We start from the raw sequence: 14,661 nt of genomic DNA on the forward strand, positions 1-14,661 counted from the left end.
CCCCGACCCCCACCCTGACCCTCTCCTCCTGGGGTTCACCCTGCTGCCCCTTGGCTGCCTCCCACTGATCCCCCACCCCCCCTCCTCTGAGGGAGTTAGCAGAATGAGGATGTACCTGGGGGGGGGGGGGGAGAGAAACCCAGGCTTTTACAACCAGGGATCTGCTGGGGCCAGGGGATCGCAGAATCATAGATCCCTACAGTGCAGAGAGAGGCCCTTCGGCCCATCGAGTCTGCACCGAACACAATCCCACCCAGGCCCTACCCCCATATCCTTCCATATTGTACCCACTAATCCCTCTAATCAACACATCCCTGGACACTAAGGGCAATTTTAGCATGGCCAATCACCCTAACCCGCACATCTTTGGACTGTGGGAGGAAACCCACACAGACACGAGGAGAACGTGCAAACTTCACACAGACACTGACCCGAGCCGGGAATCGAACCCAGGACCCTGGAGCTGTGAAGCAGCAGCACTAACCCACTGTGCTACCGTGTCACCCAAAGGGGAGGGGGCATGAGGATGGTGGGGATGGCAGAGTGTGGTGAGGGGGTAATGGGGGTGTGGTGGGGGTGTGGCGGGGGGGCGGGGGTGGGGACCGGGTGGTCACCGAGCTGACGGAGCATTTGTCAAGGTGGGCACGGTGGTGGCTGCTTTGGGAGGTGTGTCGGGAGGGAGGGAGGGAGGCGGGGGGGGTGTGGGGGGGGGAGCGTCCCTCACTGAGACGCAGTAACAGACCGAGACAACGGCTGCGCTCAGAGCACATTTCACTCAGGCCTCGGGAGCGGGTTCTAGAACATTCTCACACTGACGGGACTGCTATAACCTGCAGGGCCGGGTGCAGGAACCGGGGATTGGAAAGGACACCTGGGTGTCCATGGACGAGATGGGCTGAATGGCCTCCTTTGTGGTTTTCCTCCTCTGGGAGGCAGCTCAGATAGTGACCGAGTGAATTAAAGTTCACCCCCAGTCTCTGAGTGCTGACGGACCCCCCGCTAATCCCACCACATCTCCCAATAACACTCATCCTTGTGAGTCCCTGTTAGAACCCACACATTACTGTAAACTATCCCAATAATATCCTGATGGGAGCACCTCCTCTTCAAATACAGCCACCCCCTTCCTCTCCCTGTCGGGATAATCCCACTGGAGTTTTACTGGCTTCACGCTGATTATTTGATGTTGAATGAGACTGGAGTGAATCTGATACTTGGTAAATCCTCAGCGTCTAATTGGAGAGGAAGGTCATATCTGGGAGCAGGAACCCCCTCCGAGTTCATCCAACTCTCTCCATCTGGAGAACATTTAACTCTCACCAAATGGTGGGCCACGTTCCGAGCCAGTTTTCAGAATCCCGACGGATTTGAGATTCTCTGGGATAATGAGGGTCAGGTGATTGAACAGAACAGGAAGGATATTGGTTACAGTTGATTTGATTGGATATGTTATTGTCACATGTATTAAAACACAGTGAAAGTATTGTTTCTTGCGCACTATACTGACAAAGCATACCATTCATAGAGAAGGAAACAAGAGAGTGCAGAATGTAGTGTTACAGTCATAGAAACCCTACAGTGCAGAAGGAGACCACTCAGCCCATCGAGTCTGAACCGACCACAATCCCACCCAAGCCCTACCCCCATATTTTACCCACTAATCCCTCTAACCCACATATCCCAGGACACTAAGGGGCAATTTAGCATGGCCAGTCAACCTAACCCGCACATCTTTGGACTGTGGGAGGAAATCAGAGTACCTGGAGGAAACCCACACAGACACGGGGAGAATGCGCAAACTCCACACTGACAGTGACCCGAGCAGGAATCGAACCCAGGATCCTGGAAGCAACAGTGCTAACCACTGTGCCACTGTGCTGCAGTCATAGCGAGGGTGTAAAGAAAGATCAGCTTAATGTGAGGTAGGTCCATTCAAAAGTCTGACAGCAGCAGGGAAGAAGCTGTTCTTGAGTCGGTCGGTACGGGACCTCAGACTTTTGTATCTTTTTCCCGATGGAAGAAGGTGGAAGAGAGAATGTCCGGGGTGTGTGGGATCCTTAATTATGCTGGCTGCTTTGCCGAGGCAGTGGGAAGTGTGGACAGAGTCAATGGATGGGAGGCTGGTTTGTGTGATGGATTGGGCTACATTCACAACCTTTTGTAGTTCCTTGCGGTCTTGGGCAGAGCAGGATCCCATACCAAGCTGTGATACAACCAGAAAGAATGCTTTCTATGGGGCATCTGTAAAAGTTGGTGAGAATTGTAGCTGACATGCCAAATTTCCTTAATCTTCTGAGAAAGTAGAGGCGTTGATGGGCTTTCTTAACTATAGTGTCGGCATGGGGGGAACAGGACAGGTTGTTGGTGATCTGGACACCTAAAAACTTGAAGCTCTCGATCCTTTCTACTTCATCCCCATTGATGTAGACAGGGGCATGTTCTCCTTTACACTTCCTGAAATCGATGACAATCTCCTTCATTATGTTGGCATTAAGGGAGAGATTATCGTTGTCGCACCAGTTCACCAGATTCTCTATCTCATTCCTGTACTCTGAGATCCGACCCACTACGGTGGTGTCATCAGCAACTTGAAAATCGAATTGGAGTGGAATTTGTCCGCACAGTCATAGGTGTATAAGGAGTATAGTAGGGGGCTGAGAACACAGCCTTGTGGGGCACTGGTGTTGAGGATGATGTTGGAGGAGGTGTTATTGCCTATCCTTACTGATTGTACGGACACTAAAGTTGGTATTGGGGTAGAGACAGATGGGTAATGTGCACGTGTATCATTGCAGCTGGCAAGGAAGGTCAGAAAGAGCCCTGACCATCAACCCCAAGATATTTATACCCTTAAATAATACCAGCAGGAGTGTGACAAAGGAAACACCTCTTTCAGAGAGCAGGAACAGCATAGAGGGGCCAAATGGACTTCTCCTGTCTTGTGCAAGTCCGTGGTGAGTGGGACACGGAATATAAAGTACAGGAGACAACCTGAAACCTGAATGAAACACGGGTTCGGTCACAGCTGGGGATTTCTGATTACAGACAGAGGGAGGGGAGACTGGAGGGGGTTCCGAGGAGGAGGGAGGTATTGTGGAGAGGCTGAGGGAGCTGGGATCATACTCCTGAGATCAGCGAAGGTTGAGGGGAACATTTAACGGAGGCGTTCAGTATCATACTGTGTCAACAACTAGATTGCAAAATGTGGCTGCCCTCGGTGGCACTCATTGTCCAAGTTAACACAGGACAGAGAATATCTCTGACATCAGGAAAACTGCCAGCTGATTCTCAGCGAGACAGAAAGGTGTCTGCACCTTACAGTGTCAGGGAAGGGTTCAAGGTATTTAATAATGATTAACTCTGTGTACACATCTCCTGTAAATACTGAGCTGCGTACAGCGAGAGTGGCCCTGAGTTAATCCCAACATTGTCCCCCTGAGCCCCGCCTGCTGTCCATTAATCAGACCAGCCTCAACCACTGCCCAACCATCAGCAATCTTTCCAAAATCATCAGCAATCAACACTCGCTCAAAAAGGAACTGCTGGGATTCGCTTCCAAAGCTTCACGTTTTTACGTGTCCAGATCACCAACAACCTGTCCTGGTTCCCACCCCCCATTCCGACACTGGACAGAGTGTTTTAAAAAGTTGACAAGAGAAGTTGATGAAGGAAGGGCTACGGATGTAGTTTATCCGGACCTCAGTAAGGGGCTTGACGAGGATAGTTCTGGGGATTGTCGTAGGATACAACAGGATATCGGTAGATTGGAGACTTGGATACAGAAATAGCAGCTGGGGTTTAATCCGGACAAAGGGGGTGACACAGTGGGTTAGCACTGCTGCCTCACAGTGCCAGGGACTCAGGTTCGATTCCCAGCGTGGGTCACTGCCTGTGTGGAGATAGCACATTCGCCCCGTGTCTGCCTGGGTTTCCTCCAGGTGCTCTGGTTTCCTCCCACAGTCTGAAAGACATGCATTCACCTGAATAGGCACCAGAGTCTGAGGACTAGGGGAATTTCACAGTAACTTCATTGCAGTGTTAATGTAAGCCTTACTTGTGACTAATACACTTTAAATGTGAGGTGATAAGAACATAAGAACATAAGAAATAGGAGCAGGAGTAGGCCATCCAGCCCTTCGAGCCTGCCCCGCCATTCAATAAGATCATGGCTGATCTGTCGTGGCTCAGTTCCACTTTCCCGCCCTCTCCCCATAACCCTTAATCCCCTCTCTTATCAAAAACCCATCAACCCGCGTCTTAAAAATATTTAGCGAGGCAGCCTCCACCACTTCAACGGGCAGAGAATTCCAGAGATTCACCACCCTTTGAGTGAAGAAGTTCCTCCTCAACTCCGTTCTAAACCGCCCCCCCTTTATCTTGAGGCTGTGCCCCCTAGTCCTACTGTCTTTTTTGAGCGGGAAGAGTCTCTCCACCTTTATCCTATCCATCCCATTCATCATCTTATACGTCTCAATGAGATCTCCCCTCATTCTTCTAAACTCTAACCAGTACAAGCCTAATTTATTCAGCCTCTCCTCATAGCTCAACCCCCTCAACTCCGGTATCAGCCTAGTAAACCTCCTCTGCACTCCCTCCAAGGCCAAAATATCCTTGCATAAGTACGGCGACCAAAACTGCACACAGTGCTCCAGCTGCGGCCTCACCAATGCCCTATACAGCTGCAGCAAGACCTCCCTACTTTTATATTCAATCCCCCTCGCTATGAAGGCCAGCATCCCATTCGCCTTCCTGACCACCTGCTGCACCTGCAGGCTGGGTTTTTGCGACTCATGCACAAGGACCCCGAGGTCCCTCTGCACCGTCGCCTGCTGCAGTTTTTCGCCATGTAAGTAATAGTCCTTCCTACCATTATTCCTACCAAAGTGGACCACCTCACACTTGCCAACATTAAATTCCATTTGCCAGTTCCTGGCCCATTCGCCCAGCCTATCTAGATCCTTCTGCAGACTCTCCACACCCTCCGCACAATTTGCCGTTCCACCAATCTTGGTGTCATCAGCAAATTTCAACACCCTACACTCGGTTCCCTCCTCCAGATCATCTATATAAATGGTAAATAGCTGAGGCCCCAGCACCGACCCCTGGGGCACTCCACTAGTCACCATCCGCCAATCCGAATAGCACCCATTGACCCCCACTCTCTGCCTCCTATTTGACAACCAGTCCTCTATCCACGCTAACACCCTACCCCCAACTCCAAGTCCCCTGACCTTCTGCAATAACCTCTTGTGAGGCACCTTGTCAAACACCTTCTGAAAATCAAGAAACACCACATCCACCGGTTCCCCTCTATCCACCGCACTAGTCACATCCTCATAGAACTCCAATAAATTTGTCAGACACGACTTCCCCTTAACGAAACCGTGCTGCATCTGCTCTATTAAACAATATGCATTTTGATGCATTTTGGAGGTTCAGATTTACGTGTGACTTATACTGTAAATGGCAGAACCCTTAGGAACAGTAACATACAGAGGGATCTGGGCGTGCAGGTCCACAGTTCCCTAAGAGCAGCAACACAGGCGGCCAAGGTGATTAAGAAGGTATATGGCATGCTTGTCTTCATCAGCTGGGGCACTGAGTACAGGAGTTGGGAAATCATGTTGCAGCTATATAAAACCTTGGTTAGGCTGTATTTGGAGCATTGTGCGCAGTTCTGGTCACCACGTTACCAGAAGGACGTGGAAGCTTTGGAGAGAGTGCAAAGAAGGTTCACCGGGATGGTGCCTGGTCTCGAGGGTGTTGGCTGTGAGGAGAGGTTGGATAAACTGGGATTGTTTTTATTGGAAAGACGGAGGCTGAGGGGGGGCCTGATAGAGATCTACAAGATGATGAGAGGCAGAGACAGGGTGGATAGTCAGAGGCTTTTTCCCAGGGTGGAAGTGTCAATTACACAGGGGGACACAGGTTCAAGGTGAGAGGGGGAAAGTTTAAGGGTGATGTGTGGGGGGAGGTTTTCACACAGAGAGTGGTGGGTGCCTGGAACGCAGGAGGGGGTGGAAGTCGGCACATTAGCAACATTTAAGAGTTATCTGGATGGGAACATGAATAGGGAGGGAATAGAGGGATACGGACTGAGTCAGTGCAGAAGGTTATTTTTAGTTTAGTTAGGGTATCATGAACAGCACAGGCTGGCAGGGCCGAAGGGCCTGTTCCTGTTCTGCACCTTTCTTTGTTCTTGTTCTTTTTAACACGGCAATAAGGGACTGTCTGTTAATGATCAAAAACAGATATACAGTTAGGGGCTGTGTCTAAATTGCAATAGTGATGCTGCTGTAAGGGACCGTCTCAAAATACTCAAACAAACGATGTTTTTTTCCTGTAGGGATTGTCTGCAACTGTTCAGTTCCACAAACTGGTGCTAAACTAAGGGTGCGTTTATGAATGTTCTTCTCTCAGTGGGTGGTGGATCTGTGGAATTTCTTCCCCGCAGAGCGCTGTAGAGGTTGGGGTTCCAAGCTGAGATAGACAGATTCTTCTCAGTAAGGGAATCGAGGGTTACAGGGATAAAAGCGGGAAAGTGGGCCTGAGGATTATTTCAGATCAGTCATGAGTCATATTGAACAGCACAGGCTCGATGGGCCGAATGACCTCCTGTCCCCGTGTTTCTGGTTCTTTGATCTTCAGTCATCATTAATCACCAGGCTGTGGTTGGACAGAATCATTGAGAAGAACAAGGCTGGCATTGTGACTTACATCTCATTAACATTTCCGAATTAAAAGCGACTCATAAAAAAACACAATGTTTATTAAAATCATTATTGTACACAGCACGTGAATGTACACATCCCAAATTCCATGTACATGTGAGTATATTGTACACAGAGTGTGGTATACACATCCTGAATTTAGTGAGTATGGTGAGTATATTGTACACTGTGTGTAATATACAGATTTTAAATTCAGTATAAATGTGAGTATATGGTATACTATGTGGGTAAACAGATCTTAAATTCAGTATATATCTGAGTATATTGTGTACAGAGTGTGAGATACACATCCTGAATTTAGTGTGTATGGTGAATATACTGTACACTGTGTGTGATATACAGATCTTAAATTCAGTGTATGTGTGAGTATATTGTACACAGAGTGTGGTATACACATCCTGAATTCAGTGTATATGTGAGTATACTGTACACTGTGTGTGAAATACAGATTTTAAATTCAGTATAAATGTGAGTATATGGTATACTATGTGGGTAAACAGATCTTAAATTCAGCATATATCTGAGTATATTGTATACAGAGTGTGATATACACATCCTGAATTCAGTGTATATGTGAGTATATTGTACACTGTGTATATCTCCTGAATTCAGTGCGAAACTGACTCAGTGAATAAATAATGTAATTCTCAGTTAGTTTCACTTTGTTAAAGTTTGATGCTGGTGAGATGGATCACGGATGTAGATTCCGGCTTCAAGAATCTAATATCTCTGGATCAGTTATCTCCTCAAAGACTTCCTTCACTTTCTCCCACGCCCCTTCCACACTTTCAGCCAAGCTGGAATAAGAAGAGGCAGATACAGATTCATTCATTCCCAATAATTCACCACAAACCCAAACAGCTTCTCTGCCAAATGCTCAGGCTTGTCCCACAGCTGTAATCTCAGCCACTGCTTAGAGATTCCACCCCCAGCTAACTCCAAACCCACTGCTTGGCATGTAGATAGTGAGTGTTATTGGAGACTATCCCATCACACTCCTGACTTGTGCCTTGTAGGAGCTCGACACCATCCAGGATAAAGCAGCCCCACTTGATTGGCACCCCATCCACAAACATCCACTCCCTCCACCACCAACACACAGTGACAGCCGTGTGTACCATCTACAAGATGCACTGCAGCAACTCACCAAGGCTCCTTAGGCAGCACCTTCCAAACCCACCACCACTTCCATCTAGAAGGACAGGAGCAGCAGATACCTGGGAACACCCCCCACCTGGAGATTCCCCTCCGAGTCACTCACTATCCTGATTTGGAAATATATCGGCCGTTCCTTCACTGTCACTGGGTCAGAATCCTGGAACTCCCTCCCTAACAGCACTGTGGGAGCGTATTTCCCATGCATAACTGCCTTAGAGAATGTGACGGTGAGCTGCCTTCTTGAACCACTGAAGTCCATGTGGTGCAGGTGCATCCACCATGCTGTTAGCGAGGGGAAAAAGGGACAACAAAGAAGATGCATTGGGGCAGTGGGATTAGTTTGGGGATTGATACAGGGCTATGGGGAGAGAACGGGGCAGTGGGATTAGTTTGGGGATTGATACAGGGCTATGGGGAGAGAACGGGGCAGTGGGATTAGTTTGGGGATTGATACAGGGCTATGGGGAGAGAGCGGGGCAGTGGGATTAGTTTGGGGATTGATACAGGGCTATGGGGAGAGGGCGGGGCAGTGGGATTAGTTTGGGGATTGATACAGGGCTATGGGGAGAGAGCGGGGCAGTGGGATTAGTTTGGGGATTGATACAGGGCTATGGGGAGAGAACGGGGCAGTGGGATTAGTTTGGGGATTGATACAGGGCTATGGGGAGAGAGTGGGGCAGTGGGATTAGTTTGGGGATTGATACAGGGCTATGGGGAGAGAGCGGGGCAGTGGGATTAGTTTGGGGATTGATACAGGGCTATGGGGAGAGAACGGGGCAGTGGGATTAGTTTGGGGATTGATACAGGGCTATGGGGAGAGAGTGGGGCAGTGGGATTAGTTTGGGGATTGATACAGGGCTATGGGGAGAGGGCGGGGCAGTGGGATTAGTTTGGGGATTGATACAGGGCTATGGGGAGAGAGCGGGGCAGTGGGATTAGTTTGGGGATTGATACAGGGCTATGGGGAGAGAGCGGGGCAGTGGGATTAGTTTGGGGATTGATACACGGCTATGGGGAGAGAGCGGGGCAGTGGGATTAGTTTGGGGATTGATACAGGGCTATGGGGAGAGAGTGGGGCAGTGGGATTAGTTTGGGGATTGATACAGGGCTATGGGGAGAGAGCGGGGCAGTGGGATTAGTTTGGGGATTGATTAAGGGCTATGGGGAGAGAGCGGGGCAGTGGGATTAGTTTGGGGATTGATACACGGCTATGGGGAGAGAGCGAGGCAGTGGGATTAGTTTGGGGATTGATACAGGGCTATGGGGAGAGAGTGGGGCAGTGGGATTAGTTTGGGGATTGATACAGGGCTATGGGGAGAGAGTGGGGCAGTGGGATTAGTTTGGGGATTGATACAGGGCTATGGGGAGAGAGTGGGGCAGTGGGATTAGTTTGGGGATTGATACAGGGCTATGGGAAGAGAGTGGGGCAGTGGGTTTAGTTTGGGGATTGATACAGGGCTATGGGGAGAGAGCGGGGCAGTGGGATTAGTTTGGGGATTGATACAGGGCTATGGGGAGAGAACGGGGCAGTGGGATTAGTTTGGGGATTGATACAGGGCTATGGGGAGAGAGCGGGGCAGTGGGATTAGTTTGGGGATTGATACAGGGCTATGGGGAGAGAGCGGGGCAGTGGGATTAGTTTGGGGATTGATACAGGGCTATGGGGAGAGAGCGGGGCAGTGGGATTAGTTTGGGGATTGATTAAGGGCTATGGGGAGAGAGCGGGGCAGTGGGATTAGTTTGGGGATTGATACACGGCTATGGGGAGAGAGCGAGGCAGTGGGATTAGTTTGGGGATTGATACAGGGCTATGGGGAGAGAGTGGGGCAGTGGGATTAGTTTGGGGATTGATACAGGGCTATGGGGAGAGAGTGGGGCAGTGGGATTAGTTTGGGGATTGATACAGGGCTATGGGGAGAGAGTGGGGCAGTGGGATTAGTTTGGGATTGATACAGGGCTATGGGGAGAGAGTGGGGCAGTGGGATTAGTTTGGGGATTGATACAGGGCTATGGGGAGAGAGCGGGGCAGTGGGATTAGTTTGGGGATTGATACAGGGCTATGGGGAGAGAGCGGGGCAGTGGGATTAGTTTGGGGATTGATACAGGGCTATGGGGAGAGAGCGGGGCAGTGGGATTAGTTTGGGGATTGATACAGGGCTATGGGGAGAGAGTGGGGCAGTGGGATTAGTTTGGGGATTGATACAGGGCTATGGGGAGAGAGTGGGGCAGTGGGATTAGTTTGGGGATTGATACAGGGCTATGGGGAGAGAGTGGGGCAGTGGGATTAGTTTGGGATTGATACAGGGCTATGGGGAGAGAGTGGGGCAGTGGGATTAGTTTGGGGATTGATACAGGGCTATGGGGAGAGAGCGGGGCAGTGGGATTAATTTGGGGATTGATACAGGGCTATGGGGAGAGAGCGGGGCAGTGGGATTAGTTTGGGGATTGATACAGGGCTATGGGGAGAGAGTGGGGCAGTGGGATTAGTTTGGGGATTGATACAGGGCTATGGGGAGAGAGCGGGGCAGTGGGATTAATTTGGGGATTGATACAGGGCTATGGGGAGAGAGCGGGGCAGTGGGATTAGTTTGGGGATTGATACAGGGCTATGGGGAGAGAGTGGGACAGTGGGATTAGTTTGGGGATTGATACAGGGCTATGGGGAGAGAGCGGGGCAGTGGGATTAGTTTGGGGATTGATACAGGGCTATGGGGAGAGAGCGGGGCAGTGGGATTAGTTTGGGGATTGATACAGGGCTATGGGGAGAGAGCGGGGCAGTGGGATTAATTTGGGGATTGATACAGGGCTATGGGGAGAGAGCGGGGCAGTGGGATTAGTTTGGGGATTGATACAGGGCTATGGGGAGAGAGTGGGACAGTGGGATTAGTTTGGGGATTGATACACGGCTATGGGGAGAGAGCGAGGCAGTGGGATTAGTTTGGGGATTGATACAGGGCTATGGGGAGAGAGTGGGGCAGTGGGATTAGTTTGGGGATTGATACAGGGCTATGGGGAGAGAGTGGGGCAGTGGGATTAGTTTGGGGATTGATACAGGGCTATGGGGAGAGAGTGGGGCAGTGGGATTAGTTTGGGGATTGATACAGGGCTATGGGAAGAGAGTGGGGCAGTGGGTTTAGTTTGGGGATTGATACAGGGCTATGGGGAGAGAGCGGGGCAGTGGGATTAGTTTGGGGATTGATACAGGGCTATGGGGAGAGAACGGGGCAGTGGGATTAGTTTGGGGATTGATACAGGGCTATGGGGAGAGAGCGGGGCAGTGGGATTAGTTTGGGGATTGATACAGGGCTATGGGGAGAGAGCGGGGCAGTGGGATTAGTTTGGGGATTGATACAGGGCTATGGGGAGAGAGCGGGGCAGTGGGATTAGTTTGGGGATTGATTAAGGGCTATGGGGAGAGAGCGGGGCAGTGGGATTAGTTTGGGGATTGATACACGGCTATGGGGAGAGAGCGAGGCAGTGGGATTAGTTTGGGGATTGATACAGGGCTATGGGGAGAGAGTGGGGCAGTGGGATTAGTTTGGGGATTGATACAGGGCTATGGGGAGAGAGTGGGGCAGTGGGATTAGTTTGGGGATTGATACAGGGCTATGGGGAGAGAGTGGGGCAGTGGGATTAGTTTGGGATTGATACAGGGCTATGGGGAGAGAGTGGGGCAGTGGGATTAGTTTGGGGATTGATACAGGGCTATGGGGAGAGAGCGGGGCAGTGGGATTAGTTTGGGGATTGATACAGGGCTATGGGGAGAGAGCGGGGCAGTGGGATTAGTTTGGGGATTGATACAGGGCTATGGGGAGAGAGCGGGGCAGTGGGATTAGTTTGGGGATTGATACAGGGCTATGGGGAGAGAGTGGGGCAGTGGGATTAGTTTGGGGATTGATACAGGGCTATGGGGAGAGAGTGGGGCAGTGGGATTAGTTTGGGGATTGATACAGGGCTATGGGGAGAGAGTGGGGCAGTGGGATTAGTTTGGGATTGATACAGGGCTATGGGGAGAGAGTGGGGCAGTGGGATTAGTTTGGGGATTGATACAGGGCTATGGGGAGAGAGCGGGGCAGTGGGATTAATTTGGGGATTGATACAGGGCTATGGGGAGAGAGTGGGGCAGTGGGATTAGTTTGGGGATTGATACAGGGCTATGGGGAGAGAGCGGGGCAGTGGGATTAGTTTGGGGATTGATACAGGGCTATGGGGAGAGAGCGGGGCAGTGGGATTAGTTTGGGGATTGATACAGGGCTATGGGGAGAGAGTGGGGCAGTGGGATTAGTTTGGGGATTGATACAGGGCTATGGGGAGAGAGCGGGGCAGTGGGATTAATTTGGGGATTGATACAGGGCTATGGGGAGAGAGCGGGGCAGTGGGATTAGTTTGGGGATTGATACAGGGCTATGGGGAGAGAGTGGGACAGTGGGATTAGTTTGGGGATTGATACAGGGCTATGGGGAGAGAGCGGGGCAGTGGGATTAGTTTGGGGATTGATACAGGGCTATGGGGAGAGAGCGGGGCAGTGGGATTAGTTTGGGGATTGATACAGGGCTATGGGGAGAGAGCGGGGCAGTGGGATTAATTTGGGGATTGATACAGGGCTATGGGGAGAGAGCGGGGCAGTGGGATTAATTTGGGGATTGATACAGGGCTATGGGGAGAGAGCGGGGCAGTGGGATTAGTTTGGGGATTGATACAGGGCTATGGGGAGAGAGTGGGACAGTGGGATTAGTTTGGGGATTGATACAGGGCTATGGGGAGAGAGCGGGGCAGTGGGATTAGTTTGGGATTGATACAGGGATATGGGGAGAGAGTGGGGCAGTGGGATTAGTTTGGGATTGATACAGGGATATGGGGAGAGAGTGGGGCAGTGGGATTAGTTTGGGTGGCGTACCTACATGATATGGATTTTTCTTTATCCTGTCAAGGTGTGTGAGTGTCTCTGGCTGGGTCAGTATTTATTGCCCATCCCTAGTTGCCCTTGGAGGGCAGTGGCGAGTCACCCACATTGCTGTGTCTCTGGAGTCACATGTAGGCCAGACCAAGTAAGGATGGCAGATTTCCTTCCCTAAGGGACATTGGTGAACTAGTTTGATTTTTACAGCAGTTGACAGTGGTTTCACGGTTATCATTACTGAGGCTAGTTTTATATTCCAGATTTATTAATTGAATTAAACTACCCACCCCAAGGTGAGATTTGAACCCTGTCCCTGGAGCACCAGTCTGGGACTCGGGATTACTAACCCAGTGGCTAACCCCTCCACTGCTGTCTCCCCCTGGGGCTGTGGTTCAAGGAGGCAGCTCTCGGGGGGTAGTTAGGGAAGGGGCAGCGATGCCCCCACTGCAGGGAGAAATACAAACACCCTCCCTCTCCCTCTGTCTCTCCTCCTGCCCCAGCCAGTGGCCTATCTCTCTGCTATCGGCCTCAGACTGACATTTAGATGAAATATCTTCTTGTTCATCTGACCTTTCCACGAGGTCGGAGATTTCTGTCGATCTCTTCATCCGTTTGATGAAGTTGTTTGCTGTGTCAGTGTTCTGGAAGATTCCTGAAAAGTGAGAGAAGGGGGGGTGTTGAAACGCAGAGGCCCCGACGTGTGCCTGAGTCCCGTGGCCAGAATTCTCCCAAAAAAACATTCCAAGTGTTGAATTTGTGTGAAACCTGGAGTGATTCACGTTATTTTCTCAGTGGGAGCTCGAACAGGAACCTCCCACATTGCAGTGTGAATATCATTAAAAGCTGGGGGGGGTCGGGGGTCGGTGGTGGGGGTCGGTGGTGGGGGTCGGGGGGGGTCGGGGCCTATCCACACTGGAGCGGCTGGAACCAGCGGAATTCTGCACACGCGCAGGGGCCCCGCACTGTCAGTCTCCCCATTTGCTGGCCAACTGGATCACTGGCCAGACTGGGACCCCCATAGTGCTGCCCCCACCCCCCCCATCCCGATTGCGGCCCCCCTCCCCCCGGTCCATTTGCAGACCAACCCTGACCCCTCCTCAGCCCCATCCCAACCCAGCCCACCCTGACCTCCAGTCCCCCACACAACGGATTCATCCCCCCCCACCCCCAGCAGTCCTGATACCCCACCCTCCCTCCCCCCCTTCCCCCCGCTCCCCCCCCCCGGCTCCCCCCCCGGCTCCCCCCCCCCCGGCTTCCCCCTCCCCGGCTCTCCCCCCTTCCCCCCCCTCCCCCGGCTTCCCCCCCCCCCCGGCTCCCCCCCGCTCCCCCCCCAACCCGCTTCTACTCCCCCCTGCTCCCCCCCCACCCCGCTCCTCCCCCCCACCCCTCTTCCCCCCCTACTCTCTACCCCCCCCCCCCGCACCCTCCGCCCCCCCCCCCCCCGGCTCCCCCCCCGGCTCCCTCCCCCCGGCTTCCCCCTCCCCGGCTCTCCCCCCTTCCCCCCCCTCCCCCGGCTTCCCCCCCCGGCTCCCCCCCGCTCCCCCCCCAACCCGCTTCTACTCCCCCCCTGCTCCCCCCCCACCCCGCTCCTCCCCCCCACCCCTCTTCCCCCCCTACCCTCTACCCCCCCCCCCCCCCCCCCCCCGAGGTGCTGCTGGAAGGATTTTTAACCAGTTTGGAGACCGGTTCGGGCCCTGTGCTGAGTGTTACAGAGGGTGCAGCGCTAGTATAGAATTCACAAACCTGCCTGGTTTCGTTCTCCAAGTTGTTCCGTTGTGTCTACAAGAAACACAGTTAAAAATCAGTGTCAGTGCAGAGACAGACTGGAGACGCTGCAAACATTCTCATAGAACATAGAAAAACTACAGCACT

At 52.0% G+C, this 14,661-nt stretch overlaps 1 long non-coding RNA gene across 1 annotated transcript; it reads right to left on the reverse strand.

Annotated features, from left to right (window-relative positions):
• Positions 1–6,751: 6,751 nt before the first annotated feature.
• Positions 6,752–13,444, reverse strand: LOC145361835 (uncharacterized). Its single transcript, XR_013889876.1, has 2 exons — positions 13,360–13,444; positions 6,752–7,528 (listed from the first exon to the last, which is right to left on the reverse strand). It is a non-coding gene; the product is annotated as an uncharacterized LOC145361835 (long non-coding RNA).
• Positions 13,445–14,661: the final 1,217 nt, after the last annotated feature.

This window comes from Carcharhinus amblyrhynchos, chromosome 2 (genome assembly GCF_965287045.1).
Source record: "Carcharhinus amblyrhynchos chromosome 2, sCarAmb.v2.hapA, whole genome shotgun sequence".
Classification (NCBI taxonomy): domain Eukaryota; kingdom Metazoa; phylum Chordata; class Chondrichthyes; order Carcharhiniformes; family Carcharhinidae; genus Carcharhinus; species Carcharhinus amblyrhynchos.